At 30.6% G+C, this 16,618-nt stretch overlaps 1 pseudogene; it reads left to right on the top strand.

The window, feature by feature from the left end:
- The first annotated feature begins 9,643 nt into the window (after window positions 1-9,643).
- LOC107864204 overlaps window positions 9,644-16,618 on the top strand; it is a 15,862-nt pseudogene continuing 8,887 nt past the window's right edge.

Raw genomic sequence — 16,618 nt, forward strand, 5'->3', positions numbered from 1 at the left:
AGAAATGCAAAAAGTAGACATAATATTAGGAATTAAATGACCAGAACAAGTAAAACCATACAATATAAAATATACACAATTATCTATAACATATAATAGGGAAAGATTATTCCTAAGAAGAGCTCTAACATGATATGAAAATATATGTATTAATGAAGATAGTAGTAGAAGGATATTATAGTAGGTATTATACGCCTATGATAGATACAGGAGCAGAAGCTAATTTATGTAGATATAATTGTTTACCAGAAAGTAAATGAGATAAATTAAAAACAACAATAATAGTTAAAGGATTTAATAACGGAGGAAGCTTAATTACTTATAAAGCTCAGAATGTAAAAACACATGTATGAGATAAAATATTAACAATAGAAGAAATTTATAATTATGAGCTAACATCAAAAGATACACTTTTAGGAATGCCGTTTTTAGATAAATTATACCCACATATAATAACTAGAACATATTGGTGGTTTACAACACCATGTAAACAGAAAGTAAGAGCAAAAAGAGTTATTAATAAAATAAGAAAGAAAACTAATTGGATAAAAGGAAGTGAAAAAATTACACAAAAATTAGAAAATATAAAAAATACTGAAGATACAATAGAACTGGTCGTATTTTCGATAAATAAAAAGGAAATAACTATATTTTCAATAAATAAGATAGAAATAATTAAGAAAAAATTAGAACAATTATATAGTGAAGATCCATTAAAAGGATAGAAAAAATATAAAACCACTATAAAAATTGAATTAATAGATAAAAATAGCATAATAACCCAGAAACCATTAACATATAATTTTGATTATTTAAAAGAATTTAAAATGCATATAGAAAAATTATTAGAAAAACAATATATACAAAAAAGTAATAGTAAATATAATAGCCCAGCATTTATAGTAAATAAACATAGTGAACAAAAAAGAGAAAAAAGTAGGATGGTTATTGATTATAGAAATTTAAATGCAAAAACAATGACTTATAATTAACCAATACCAAATAAGATATTAAAAATAAGGCAAATACAAGGATATAATTAGTTTAGTAAATTTGATTGTAAATCAGAATTTTACCATTTAAAGTTAGAAGAAGAATCTAAGGAATTAACCGTATTTACGGTACCACAAGGATTTTATGAATGGAATATACTACCATTTGGATATAAAAATGCATCAGGTAGATATCAACATTTTATGGATAGTTATTTTAAACAACTACCTAATTGTATAGTATACATAGATGATATACTATTATATACAAAAACTAAAGAAGATCATTTAAAATTATTAGAACAGTTTACAGATATAATAGAAAAATCAGGAATAAGTTTAAGTGAGAAGAAAGCAGAAATTATGAAAAATCAGATAGAATTTTTAGGAATACAAATAGATAAAAGTGGAGTCAAAATGCAACAATATATAATCCAAAAAATAATAAATTCAGAAGAAGAATTAGATACAAAAAGAAAATTACAATCATTTTTAGGATTAGTAAACCAAGTAAGAGAATATATTCCAAAATTAGCAGAAAACTTAAAACCATTACAGAAAAAATTAAAAAAGGATGTAGAATATAGATATAATGAAGAAGATAAAAAACAGGTAAAGAAAATTAAATTACTTTATAAAGAGTTATCAAAATTATAATTTTCAGATGAAAATAAAAAATTTACATATATAGTAGAAGCTGATGCAAGTGAATATAGTTATGGAGGAGTACTCAAATATTTATATGAAGAAGAAAACTTAGAACATCATTGTAAATATTATTCAGGAACGTTTAACGAAACAGAAATAAAATGGGAAATAAATAAAAAAGAATTATGTTCTTTATATAAATGTTTAATAGTATTTGAACCATATATCGTGTATAACAAGTTTCTTGTTAGAATAGATAATACAAAGGTACGATGGTGGCTAACAAGAAAAATACAAAATTCGGTTACGACAAAGAAAATTCGGAGACTAGTATTAAATATACTGAATTTTACATTTACAATTGAAGTAATCAATACTAACAAAAATATCATTGTAGATTACTTATCAAGACAAAGCTATTCAAACTGATTTACCAATGGAAGATGCTGATGCCAAAGATACCCAGACTGATTTATTGCTCTAAATGTTCAAACAAATGGAGTTATTACAAGAACGAGTTATTACACTAACTACTGAAGTTACAAATGTAAAAGTGCAAGTCGAGCACTATAAAAAAGAAGATACTGCGCAGAAAAAGCACATTAAAAACTAGAACTAGAAGGTGACGATGAGAAATACCTTAAAACTCAAATTACTAACGAAACTTCAATTACAGCCGCAGGCACATCTAAAGGGAAAAATATAGTCACTCAAAATAGACACTGGAATACCAAAGAAAAAGAATTATAATCTCAGCCAAATATTTTCAAAACCATATACACCAAATATACAAACTATAGAAGCATTTGCACCTCCCCAGATACATACCTATTCTGAATCACTTAACCAAGAAAAACAGACATACAATTATTCTTCTCGTAAATACATTGACAACATACACACCTTACAAACCTTATTAAATACCAAACAAATTCAAAGTGAAGAGCTAGCCGCACAACAAAAAGGATATATTACCCAGAAATGCCAAAATTACAATAAACTTATTACCTTACCAGGTACAAGCCCAAATTTTATTAAATCATGTTACTATTATGGATTACTATCTACGGTTTACACAACCGATGGAGAAGAGTTAGCAGGAATTCCAGAAATTCACAAAGAATTTATGACTTACAAGAGAATTACTAACGGACAATTATTCTATGTTCGATTTTATTCCGCACCAGCAGAAATATTATTTGACGAAATTAAACAGACTATTAATGTGGTCAAAATGGGTATGACCAGAGATTATATTATTCCGAAAGAAATATGTGAACAGACCGAGATACCAAAAACACAGATACCAGCATTTTACCGCAACAAAAGAGTTATTGGAATAAGCAATTTATTATCAGAGTTATTTAATAATTATTCAAATGAAAAATCAGTTTGGATATATAATTCAAGGAATCAAACATTGATTTATTCAACCTGCAAAGAAGTTAGAGACCATGACATGGAAGAACTTAGAAAATGGGGATTAACACTCCTCAAACCAGAAGAACAACCATTAACGAGATCTATCAGTAAGACAATTATTTCAGAAGAAGCTATGGATCAATTTTGTGAAAAAGTTGATCAAAAATACAAAGACCACATATGCAGCAGATGTAGTGGCAAACACAACTTTATTCCAGATGTGATGCTATACTGAAAAGAAGATAGAAAAACAACAAATACGACAAAAAAGATAGCTACGGAGCAAAATAATAGAGATAAAAGACAAGATATTAAATTGTGAAAGCGACATGTAACAAACTTTCTCAATTTTTTTTACATAAATTATTAGAAACTATTGTATAGTTTGACTATTAGTCTAAGCATTAATAGATTTTGTCTTTTTAGAAAGACTTTTGTATAGTAAAGTAGGTTAGGTAGAAGACTTTTTGTAAAAAGTTTTAGAAACGTGTAAAATTAGAGAAACTTTTTCATTATAAATAGAAGGCATCGGAGACAGAAGAGAAACAAACCTTCATGCGTTGAAACAAAAACTCTCTCTCTGGTCTACAAAAAATATTTTGCTTATTTAAAAATAGGTATATTTCAATGAAAAAATCTATGGAGGGACAAAACTTAGGATTATCAAACTTATCAGAACAGGTATATTTATTCAGTATTATGAATAGCTAAATTCATAATTCCTAACAATCATGATATAATAAGATAAATTCATGTTAGTTACTTTATAGTAGAATTATTCGAAGAATAGCATGTTAAGAAGTTTATTAGCAAAGTGGAAACGGAGAAAAATCCCTAAGAACTATGTCATCCTAAAGGTGAAACCAATAAGGCATGAAGCCATGATGGGGAGTAGCCAGAGTTGAGGTGCTGTTTAAGGGAAAAGTATCTGAATTACCATGCTAATAGTGACCGACGAGCATGTTATTTAAGAATGATCTAGTATATAGTAATCTAATATGATCATATTTTGTTATGTGTATGATTGAAGGGAATATTTTGAAAATAAAAATTTTATGAAAAATGAATAATTATTTATCTGACGAAATGGTAGATAAATTTAAAATACTTATTTTGTATGCACTTAAGGATATAAAAGTAGTAAATATAAGAAAAATCATATTAGAAAAAACATTTGGTAAATATTATATGACTAGAATAAATTACATACCATGCCTACCTAACTACTCTTACAAATACTTACCATGATAAATTACATATATCTAGAATTTTTGGAAAAAGATATGAGAAACATACAGCTAATAGAAAAACAGATGAAAGTAAATTTAGACAAATACATGAAAACTAAAGATATAAAATATATAGAATTTTTTAATGAAAATATGCAAGAATTACTTATACTAAAACAAACAACTGAAAAATATTATGAAGCATTTAATCAAGCTTAAATGACGGATGATATTAAAATACTTGTTTTATATATACTTAGAGATATAGAAATTATAGACATAAAGAAAATAATATCAAAAAAATTACAAGATTATGAAGAGAAAAAATTATTAAACAGTATAGAAAACTTACTCATATATTATGAACACCAATACTATTTAGATTCAGATGGATATTATACAGACTAAAAATATCAGAATATATTAAGAAAATTAGAGAAAACCAAGAAGACCTACATAAAGAAATTGATTATAGAAAACAAATTAGAGAAATAATGAAAAATCTAATAGAAAATTAAAATGGATAGACGAAACCTTGAGAAATTTAGAAAAAAACAAAAATAAAAGTGTAGATAATTTAAAAAATTCATTAAGAAGAGAACAAGAAAAAATAGTTAGTAGTATTAATAAGCTCAAACAAGATATTAAATATAGTACAAGTAGAATAGATTATTATACATTTACTTTAGAAAAATAAAATGATAAACTACGAATATCTGAAATACTGGGAACAAAAAATGGAAGAAATAAGATTAACAGAAAATCTTATAAAAACGAATTTAATTGAATATTTTAAAACAAAAGATATAAAATATTTAGAATATCTTAAAAATAATATAGAAGACTTACAAAAACTAAGAGAAAAAGCTAAAGAATATTATAACAAAGTATTTAATCAACTACCATTTAATCACCCCTCAAAATATGAATATCAGTAAAATTGAATATATTAATAAAATATATGAAAATAAAAAATACAAGAACAAAGAAAAACAGTTAATGAATATCACTACAAAGCATTTAACAATTACATAAATTAATGGAAACATCTTACGAAAAAAATAAATCATTAAAAGAAATCGAAACCCAACTATATAGTTTATACCAAGAATACAAAAGATTACATAGTACTAATGAGGATCCTAGAATACTAGATAATTTAATTACGATAATATCTAATTTAGAATATGAATTAATAAAAATCTTAAGTCAAGAAGATAAAAATGAAAAATATTTCAATCGATAATATTCACAAAATACACTATATAAAAATAAATACTTATTACCCAATAACTATTTATTTCCTAGTAAAGCTACCCCGCCTAATCCGCAACCCCCTACAATTGGTATCAGAGCCTTGTTATTACGACTTCTGTATTTTTTAAATAACAAGGCTCTGATACCAATTGTAGGGGATTGCGGATTAGGCGCGGTAACTTTACTAGGAAATAAATAGTTGTGCACTCTCAAAGTTTGGAGTGCTTATTTGCTAACCGAGGCCAAGTTGAAGACATGTTTGAAGCATTCAAAAAAAAAAAAAACAGGCCTTAATAAGTTAAGATGTATGTTTATGTTATTTTTTCTGATTTTAACGTTGAAAATCATTAAGCGATTAAGGACATAATTTTTTCTTTTTTCCTTTTCTTAAATTGGCTATACATTAAATAAAGAGCGGTTCAATACACTAAAATTTCCACTCAGTGTGCGCTTCGGAGAAGCGTCGGATCACAAGGGTCTATTATATATAGTTTTACCTTACATTGTTGTTTCAACGACTTGAACTCATGACCTTTTGGTCACATGTCTACACATTAAACAGTGTTATGTAAATAAGGGCAAAAAACATAAATCCCGATAGTTTGGAGCTTAATTACAAGAAATTTTGATATTTTGCATAATTACTGAAAATCTCAATTACGGGCCCGTCAAGATACATAATTAGCTCCCGATACATCCAACAAAAATACATTTTTATACATAACTAGTGGATATGTCCGCGCTTTACGCGGTGATAAAAGATCCTGTTGTATTTATGACGAAATTTTATTAATACTAAAATATAAAAATTAACAAAAAATAGATGATATTGATCTAATTTTATGATCACCTCGATATCTAATTTCAAGAAAAGGAAAACAGAAAGATATAGTAGAAAATTCATTTATTTATATCCCCTTCGTGTACAATAACAATAATAATAATAATTACGCTTTAATTTCAAATAAGTTACAATCAACTATGATATTCAAAGTTAATTCTGTTAATTCTTTTGACACAAGTACTACAGTAAAATTAGTTTTAAAGAAAAACTCATTTCTCCTCTATTTTTAAAGTGATTGTTTTATTTTGAATGTCTTAATTTGACTTGATATTGATTTTAAAAAGTAAAAAATAAATTAAATTTTTTTGTCTAAAACTAAATATATATGTGATGTATCAAAATACTTTTTTCAATTAAAAATGTGTTTTTATATCTTGGGGTCTTAATCAATATGTCATAGGATATTGAGTTTTAAAAATTAATAAATATATAAAGTAATATTCAAAGAAGATAAAAGAAAAAAAATAAGACATATACGATATAACTTCAAACAGATAAAATATAAAGACATGCATTTTTAGTTTTTCTTTTACAGTTTTATCTAAACATACAAGTTTAGTACCGTCAAGTCTAACATATTTGTAAAAAAAGTAAATTTTCAGCAAACTGAACAAAAAATAAAATGAAAACATGACACATTCATTTATATTTTAAAAAAAACAAAAAGATAAATCATAGAAGCACAATGTTACACCTTTTGTTTGTTGGTCGATTATATGGTAAGTCAACTTTTCATCTTAAAAATTGCTATCACAATTAGTAATTATTTTCCTGCGTCTTTTCTATAAAGAACGAAATAAAAATTAAAATTTAAACAGAGTAAAAGATACAACAAAATTATGAAATAGTTCCTATTTGATAAGTAAAAGTAGGAATAGAAGGTACAAAAACAAATGCAAAAAGAACGTATTAACTTTGATCAAAGTCTCTGCCTCCTATTATAAGTATAAAAAATACATTTGAGTATTGTGCATGTAGTGAATATGTATGACATATTTATCTGAATGTACACAGATGAATAGAATTTTTTGGGATCGCGCCTCTTCAAATACCACGTTACACATATAAATTTTATATAAGACCAAGTGAATCAATGATTCCAAGTTTTGTGCACCAAAGAAACTTAGCACTTTGATAGTTCAACAATGTAAGTTAAAATATTTAGGCTCATGTAACATACTATATTTAGTAGCATAACCAAAATAGTAACAACAAAATTATGAAAAATAGAATAACTAATTTTGGCTTTGAAAAAACTTACACGTATTGCACACCAAAATTATAAGGTACATGTAAAGTGTTAGAATTTTTTTTTTTTTTTGATGTATTTCAGTGAGCTGCAGCACCTTTTTGTTGGAGCTTATCTAGATGCATATAAAAAAACGCTCTGTATTATGCTCTCTTCATCAATACCAATATCATAATATATTGTCTTCATTAGCTAGAGGATTGAATTTGCTGCTTAACTTCTGCAAAACAGAAAGACCAATGGAAAAAAGAATAAAAAGAAAAAATAGGAAGGATGATTCTGTGAATACTATTCGAATACTAATCGAGGGCGAGGGTTACACAAAAAGGTTAAGATAGCAAAATAGTATAACTATAACATCATTTTTCTTTTAAAAAAATAAGAATTTAAATCGTATTATGCATTTAGCTTTTTTAGAAAAAAAAAAAAAGAAGCGAAAGATAATTTTAATTTCTAGCTCCATCAATTTTGATATGAAACTGGACCAATTCATGGTAAGCAAATCAGTCCTCATCTTGCATATGTATTGACAATCTTTCACCCTCTTTTTATAATAAACATTTGAAATTCACGAAACTCAAGTTATTATTGTGGAAATTTTAATGTTATTTAAAACTTATAATGAAGAATTTATAATCGAAAGTTCATGAAAATTAGATTAATATTAGACCTTTTAATTTTAATAATTTAAAACTTAAATTATTTAAAAAATGTAATTGACTATCAATGCCACAAAATTTTGGACAACGAGAGCGATATATATTATTTGAAAATTATATAAAAAGTATTATAAATTACAATAATTAACAGCTTAAAATATCTATAAAAAAATTGTTATATATTTTTTTTAAAATATTATAAATTACAATAATTTTAAAATAAATTTTAAAAAAATATTTATTGGGCCCTTGCCTTGTACATGCTATTAGTAACTAGTATTAAGTTAAGATTGTATTAACAAAAAAACGTATAAATAACATAAATACCAACCTTTTTAGAAGTAGTTACACTCTCTTCCACTTTTTAATTACTTTACTCTCTCCCTATTAATATAAATAATATAGTCGAAATATACATAATATTCTGTATATATGTTGGAATTTTTATAATATATTTAGAGAGTTGAGATTTTTTGTAATATTGAAAACATAAGTTGTGTATTTGTGTAATTTTTAGAAAAAAAAAAGTTAAAGATTGTATGTTTCATTGATCCAACAAAATTAGGCCCAACTTACACATTTACACAATAAAACTCAAAAATCTCCCAAACAAAGTGTTATTTAAAGGAAACTTGCTCTTTCTCCTTCTGTTCCTCCACGTAGCAAACGCATTAAGCATGAACGGGTAACCCAATTTTCTTTAATCTTTTCTTTTTTTCTGATATTTTTTTTAAAAAAATTAATCTGTTTGTAATTTTACATATAAAAATATTATCACAGTTGAAATTGAAAAATAACAATATGATTCTTATGTAAAAAGGAGATTTTTTTTTTTCTGAAATTTATGAGGTTAAGAATGTCAATATGAATATATGTGATTTGGGTTTTTTTCCTAATTTTGAATTTTTGTAGTGTTTGGTATTGGGAAAAGTTAACATGGATATATGTATATGTGTTTTCTTGTTATTGAGAGTATTCATTTTGTTCGAATTTGTTTTAATTTGTTCGTCTGATTTTGACTTGGTACGGAGTTAAAAGGAAATAAAAAAATATACCAAAATGCCCTTAATCTTGTGGGATTAAATATGTCACGTGGAAAGTTGAGTTGTTCTTTTTTAAATGGATTAAAAAGGAAAGTAAAACAAATAATTGAAATGGAGGAAGTATTTGGTTTTCTTGAAATTTGGGAAGTGTGTTCAACCAAAATTGTGAAAAAGGACTGATTTAGTCAAGAAAATTTTGATAGGGAGCCTTGGAGTAACTAGTAAAGTTGCTGCAATGTGACCAGAAGGTCACGGTTTCAAGCCTTGGAAACAACCTCTGCAAGAAATGCAAGGTAAGATTGCGTGCATTACACCTTTGCGGTGGGGTCCTTCCCCGGATCTTGCGCATACCGGCAGTTTTAGTGCACTGGGCGGCCATTTTTAATGTTAAACAAATTTTATAGTGTCTGGTGGATTTTTTGTGTAGATTGATAATAATGTATTACTGTTACTCGGAGCAAGTGATACGATATTGAAAGTTAAGGTAGTTGTAAGGAAAATGAATTCCATCCCTTTCGTGGGAAATAATATTTTTTGGTAATCATACATTAGAAAATGACTTCCCGGTAAATGACTTCCGTTTCACCACACACAACCTCGTCGTGCCTTAGCTGATTTATGTACTTGGGAATTAATGAGTGTAATTCGGATTCAAATTAAGCTCCCGTGTGGTATGTGCTCTGTCTGATGTCTCTTGTCGTCTTCTTTTGTTCTTACCACAATGCTGGATCACTTGGCTGAAAAGTGTGCTTGCTTTCTAGTTTGCATTTCCTTAATGTAATCTTGAATAGGTTCTTAGACTAGCGTTTTGTGGAATTCTTACTTTTGTTACGTAATGGATGGAAGTTAACTTTTATGAGGATGAAGTGACTATCTTGGGCTATAAGCTAGTTCAATATCAGACTTACTTTTTGTTTTCTTTTCCGAGTTCGTAACTTTGGTCAATTAGAATTTGGGTCTGGATAGTGTCAGATGGACAAAAGGAATTATTAAGACTAAAGCATAATGATAACAAAATGCAGAGTCAATTTTGATGTTAAAAAAGAAGGGAGGGAAGAATATGCGAACTAAAGGATGTCTGTGTTTATAACGGCTGCGTGCTTATATATCTGAAAGTTGTCTTTGGTCTTTCTGGTGTGGAGTTCTGTACTTAGCTGCAGAGGAGCAGAGCTACAGAATGAAATTCCAGAGCTGTTTGAAGCTTTGATAGTATGTTTTGAGTAACAGAAAAGGAGTTTTATATGTGTTTGTTTTTGTTTGGCTGTTTTATTTCTTGTCCCAGCGTGGAGAGATCAGCGGTGGAGATTTCCACTTTCTCCTTCGTAACCCGAATTCCTAACCACCAAGGGATCTACACTGGAGCAGCCCTCTATTGTCGGAGATGGACAATACAATTGACTGAATTCATTTGTCTTTCTTATGGTTATTGCTGCATAACTACCTTGAAAATTCTGTAGATCTGTTGGAAGCAAAACTTCATGTAGGAATAGGCAGATAAATTGCTTGGATATAGTCGGCAAGATTTCGGTTCCTTTCTGATGGAATAATCAACCTGTGTTTAGTAGAGAAACAGGAGATTGGAATATACTCATCAAGAGGGCAGTGTTGTTTGTATGAGTGTGTAGGTTAACTCCAGTCTCGTACATTATTCGAAATTGTGGTTATGCATGTGGAAATTATAACAGATACCATATAATATGCGCTGATAGCGAAGTATAACATATTTTGTCATATTTGACTATTCTTATAATCTTTAATTTCGTGACGATTATATAATTTAATATATTCCTGAATCAGGCTTTCTGTCGGCAGAAGACTTGCATCGAATATTTATGGAGTCAGATCCGTGCATAGGACTTTATGCAGTAATGCAGGTGTTAAAAATCCTGATTTGGTCAGTGAAAAGGTATTATTCTTGTACTATCAAGTTGTTTTGTTTTCTTATTGGTTTCTGTTAAAATTTTTTTTATGTATATTTGTTTGCATTCTTTCTATTTCTTGCCTTGTCCTTATGCTTTACCTTCAAGTTCCTTACTGTTTCGTATGGGTAATAGATCTTGTATTTTTGGGGTCTAGTATACTCTGAAAACATATTTGAGAGCTTAACAGCAGTCCTGATTAACTCCAGTCTCGTACATCGTTTGAAATTGTGGTTTTCTTTTTTACTTTTTCAAGCACGGACTGTGCTCATCCCTGGTTTTTTAGGAGCGTTTGTATGTTCTGATCTCTTTTAGTTTTCATATTTTTTATCAATTTGAGTCTTCACTTTAATCTGTCTCCCTTTTAACTGCATAGGAGTCTTTGGACAAGCCTGGGTTAACAGATGACATACCCCAATATGATATTGCTATAGTTGGAGGTGGTATGGTTGGGATGGCTCTAGCGTGCTCCTTAGGTAAGTGCGTTTTATTTAATCTTCTGCAATTGGAATGTTAATCCTTGAACAGTGCTAAAGGTGTCCTCCAAATTACTAGTTGAAACTAAGATGCTTTAGAAATTCTTTTTGTTTAGAAATTTCAGTCATCTGCGTGATTTCCTCTTGCTATGCTGTTTTTCCTAGAAGAGCTTACCCCTAATAGTGACTATATGTAACGATAATCAGCCTGTGGCAAATAGTTGACTACTAGTTTATAAAAACTTTATCAACCCTCTTGGACCGCAGTCCAGAAGGGATAAAGATGGCCACGGTTATATGTGAATCATTTGAATATGTACTGTGCTAAATTGAACTTGTTGTCCACATGGCAAATCTTCTTCTAACTTGTTAACTATTCTGCAGCAACTATGCCGTTAACAAAGCAACTAAGTGTTGCCATCATTGACAGTAATCCTGCTTTGGTAAACAACTTTCACATCAAGAAAGAGGACCCCCCAGATCCACGGGTCAGCACGGTCACACCTGCAACCATTTCCTTCTTCAAAGGTATCCTCGAACTTATTGTTCTGTTTTCTCATATTTCTGTGGAGTTTTCTGTCTGTATTGATAATGGTTTGATCTGTCTTCTCTGCCAATACATTTACTGGTTGCATGTAGAAGAGAAGGTTTTTTTTTTTTCCTATGCTGAAAATGTATGATAAAATCATTGTATTGGTAATGCAATTGAAAAGCGGTCAAAAAATGATGAAAGACCTTGAAAGTTTATTATTTTTCGAATCAAAAGAACATTATGTGGCTTTTCCTGAACGTGTACCAGTAGTTGTTACTTTCTGCTTGAACGTGCTTGACTTGCATGAAAACATCATTACCTGTTAATAAAAAGCATTGTTAGATTATCATGAGAGAACTTTGTGTTTACAGATATGGGTGCATAGGAATTTGTTCAGCAGCACCGTCATGCTTACTTTGATAAAATGCAGGTAATTTTGCTTAACTACATTTTCATTTTTGTAAGTTTTCTTATGGAGTAGCTTAAGCCCATCTCTGTTGAGAATAATTTTTATGAATGCCAATATTAGCGGACAGTTAAAAAAATTAAGTATAAGTGACTTACTGTTGATATAAACACGCAGCTTTAACTCTCTACAGTCATTGTCTTTATCATGTGCGTCTAGAAAAGGTTTAATTTATTGCAAATTGTAACTAAAGTTGTTCCATATTATGTGTTCCTCAAATTCTTCTCTTTGGAGCACTGTAATTTATATCCACGAATGCATGCATATCGGAAATTTGTTGTAGTACAAGGAGGATGTCTTACCTTACTTGATACGTGCTTTTAGACATCTTGTTTTTTGCCAAATAGATTTCAATCAATGTGAACCTAGTAGCAAATTTTTCAATGTGTACAAGGTGCAGTGACTACTTTCTCAAATTACAGCGATTAAGATTTACCTATTTTACTGTTCAGTAGTGATATATAGCCTTTAGCAATGTAGACGAAAAGAACTCCTTCATGGCCAATGGCGGAGCCAGGATTTTCACCAAGAGGGTTCACAAGTGAACATACGATCTAATTGAAGGGGGTTCGGCATCTATTTTATATAGATAAAAAATAGTTTTAACCATGTATATATAGTATAATTTTCCGTCGAAGGGGGTTTGGATGAACCCCCTGTATTAAGTGTAGCTCCGCCACTATCATGGCAAAGAGGAAAAGAGTTTGATTGTGAAGGAGACTTAGCTCTGTGTAATGGACGGAAGGTTCTCTAAAAAGATGCATCTATACCTCTTCTCCAGCCCATCTCCAATTAAAAAGAAGGGGAAAAGCGGGTTTTGGATCTGTGTTCCAAATGTATGCAAAGGAAATGGTTGTCTTAGTTTCAGAATTGTCTCTACTCATCCTTGTCCGTTAATGGCAGCAAATGGTAACACCAGTAGCTTTTAACTAAGAGACTTACAAGTAAATGACAAAGGACGTCTTAGATAAACCTGTTAAACTTTCACTGCTTACTTCTCAGCTGCCTATGCGCTTTCGACCGTCAAGATATCCCAGTTTTTAGAAATATAAAGGTTGGATGAACAGTCGAACATTGTTGCTAACAAGTTTTTCTTCTCATATATTTACCAAGAAAAGATCTGGAAAACTGCTGCTTGTGAGAATTGACATTTGTCTTTGATGGGACTATAAATTCTTGTAATTGCTAAGTTGCCTTGATAAAAATTGCATCATGAATACATCAAAATGACGTCACTTTTATGAGATTCAATCGTGCAACAGTTTCAGTTTTGATCCATTAGCAATTTATTTCGTCAGAGGTCTGGGATTATACTGGTCTGGGCTATACAAGGTACAAGGCAAGAGATGTTGATGCAGATGTTCTTGGGTAAGAATTTCTTTTATTGAGGTAACGACTTTCTTTCATAGTTATTGTGTTCTTGATTCCGGATGATGCTTGAGTTCTGTCTTTAGGTGCGTGGCGGAGAATAAGGTTCTACACAAATCGCTGTTATCATGCGTACAGGTATTTTGAGCATATGGACCAAATTTTGTTATGCAGTTAAAAGCATGTTGAGTCCCTAGTTATGGAGACTGGAGTTGCAGCGTAGTGGTTGCAACTCCACCTTGCATCAATTAGGTGTAAGGTTCCAATCCTGTTAAAAGAACCTCCACTCTTCTGCCTTCATGTCCCTACTATTCAGAGGGCCCACCTCCATTTCCTAATTTTTTTCTTTTAAAAAAAAAGATTTACTTGTAAGCAGTTTGCTACAATATCTTGGAGTGCGTGTAGGCTTAGCAAAAAATAGAGCAAAGGAAAGAAAAAGATCTAGAAGTGATACTGAGTAGTTGGGGCTAAGACTTACGAGGCTTACATTAGGTCTAATGTTTTCTAGTTGTCCTTTTAATCTTGTAAGAGATTTATCTGTCCATAATCACTTACAAAAAGAAAAAAAGAAGAGAGATTTATATGTCCGTAGAAAATATAGAAAACTTCTAGTGTTAGAGAACCTAATATGTTGAATATAGAAATGAAATGGCCTCAAATGGAGTGAGATGGATAGTGAGGATTCATATATAACCGATCCTAACTAGCTTGGGATTGAAGCGTAGCTGGTGTTATTATTGTTGTTAAGCAGCTTGCTAGAAATCTATTTCAAGGATATGGGTTCCGTATCTTGGTATTCCACTTCTATACCATGCTTTGTTGCTTCTTTTGGAGACCCATCTTTTGCTTATGCTCTTTATCTCCGTATACAGAATTTAACCCATTTGGGTATATGCAGTTATTACTTCATCAGTCAAAAAACTAAAATGAAAAGAGAACTGTTTAAAGGACGTGTTAGTGGTGATGATATATTAGTGTCTGATTCAAGGCTTTTCTCTAATCACATTGGTCCTAAAGCTGCTTTTACATGTGATTTTCTACTGCACCAAATGTTCTCGAGATCATAAATATTAGCATTTCTTTTTTTATTTCAATTTTTCTTTAACTGCTGGGTCGTAATTCCCTACCTAACATGTGCATCTCAGATAAAAAATATCCATGTTAATATCATTTCAGTTGCGAGAGTCAAACTGCGTTGGTATAGATACTAACATTTTAAATATTTGTGTCTCCCTTACTGCCCAAAAGACCAGCTACAAAGATGCTCCAACTGGATTGTTGATGTTACTTGAAAAAGTGCGTTGTGGTTTCTTTTACCTTACAGAATTTGAGTAATAGATTGGTGTAACAGGGAAAGGTAAAACCTTTTGATCCTAGTTCTAATTTATGCCTATTGTATTTAATTGGAACTCCCGAGATTCCTCATTTTGATTTATGTCAATGATTTCCCTGGTGATAATGTTTGACTGGAGGTGATAATTTGGACAGAATACGGATTTTCAGAAGACAATATATACTCGTCCAGGTTAAGTGCAATAACCTTTCCCGCAAGGTCATCAGTGACAAGCTCCAGTGGCGCATCGTCATCTGCTAGTGGAAGTTCAGCGAGGTTGGAACTGGATAATGGAAACAGCATGTATGCGAAGTTAGTGATAAACTCAATTTGTCTTGTGTTCAGAAATTGTGAATATTCTGAAGGATATCTTCAATACAAATGACGACTTAGATAACGTGTCACAGGTTGGAGCTGTTGGGTCAAAATCATCTGTTAGGGAGTTGGCAAGAATACAAACAACTGGATGGAAGTAATCGCAAAGCGCAATCATCTGTACAGTAGAACATGCAGTAGAGAACTTCTGTGCTTGGCAACGATTTCTTCCTAATGGTCCAATTGCACTTTTACCCATAGGTGAAAACTACAGCAATATTGTCTGGTCAATGGACCCCAAGGAATCCGTTAATCAGAATTCAATGTCCGAGGATGACTTTGTAAACGCAGTGAACGACGCATTGGACAGTGGATATGGTCCTCATCCACAATCCAAATCATTCGAGGGTGGAAATATATTTTCTTGGCTCAAAGCTGACGGCCTATCATCAACACATGAAGGCTTCGAAGTTCCACCAAAAGTTCTTAAGTTAGCGTCTCAGAGACTGGCCTTTCCTTTGTCTTTAATGCATGCTAACAGCTACGCATCAAAACGTCTAATTCTTATCGGTGATGCAGCACATACAGTTCATCCGCTGGCTGGCCAAGGAGTTAATAAGGGATTTGCAGATGCACGCTCTCTTTCTAAAGTCATTGCTGAAGGCGTTGCTGTCGGATCTGACATTGGGGAGGTATGTTCCTTATCCTTCCTCTCTGCAAAATTAAGCAGAAAATGTGAATGTCAAACGCTTCTTTCTTGCATCGATGTTTATTAATGTCAGAATACGGTAGATATTGATGATATTATCCTTAAAGACAGCGCTGTCTCTTTTTACCTCTGCGATACATGTTATAACGACAGTGCT

Source organism: Capsicum annuum, chromosome 3 (assembly GCF_002878395.1).
Source record: "Capsicum annuum cultivar UCD-10X-F1 chromosome 3, UCD10Xv1.1, whole genome shotgun sequence".
Lineage (NCBI taxonomy): Eukaryota > Viridiplantae > Streptophyta > Magnoliopsida > Solanales > Solanaceae > Capsicum > Capsicum annuum.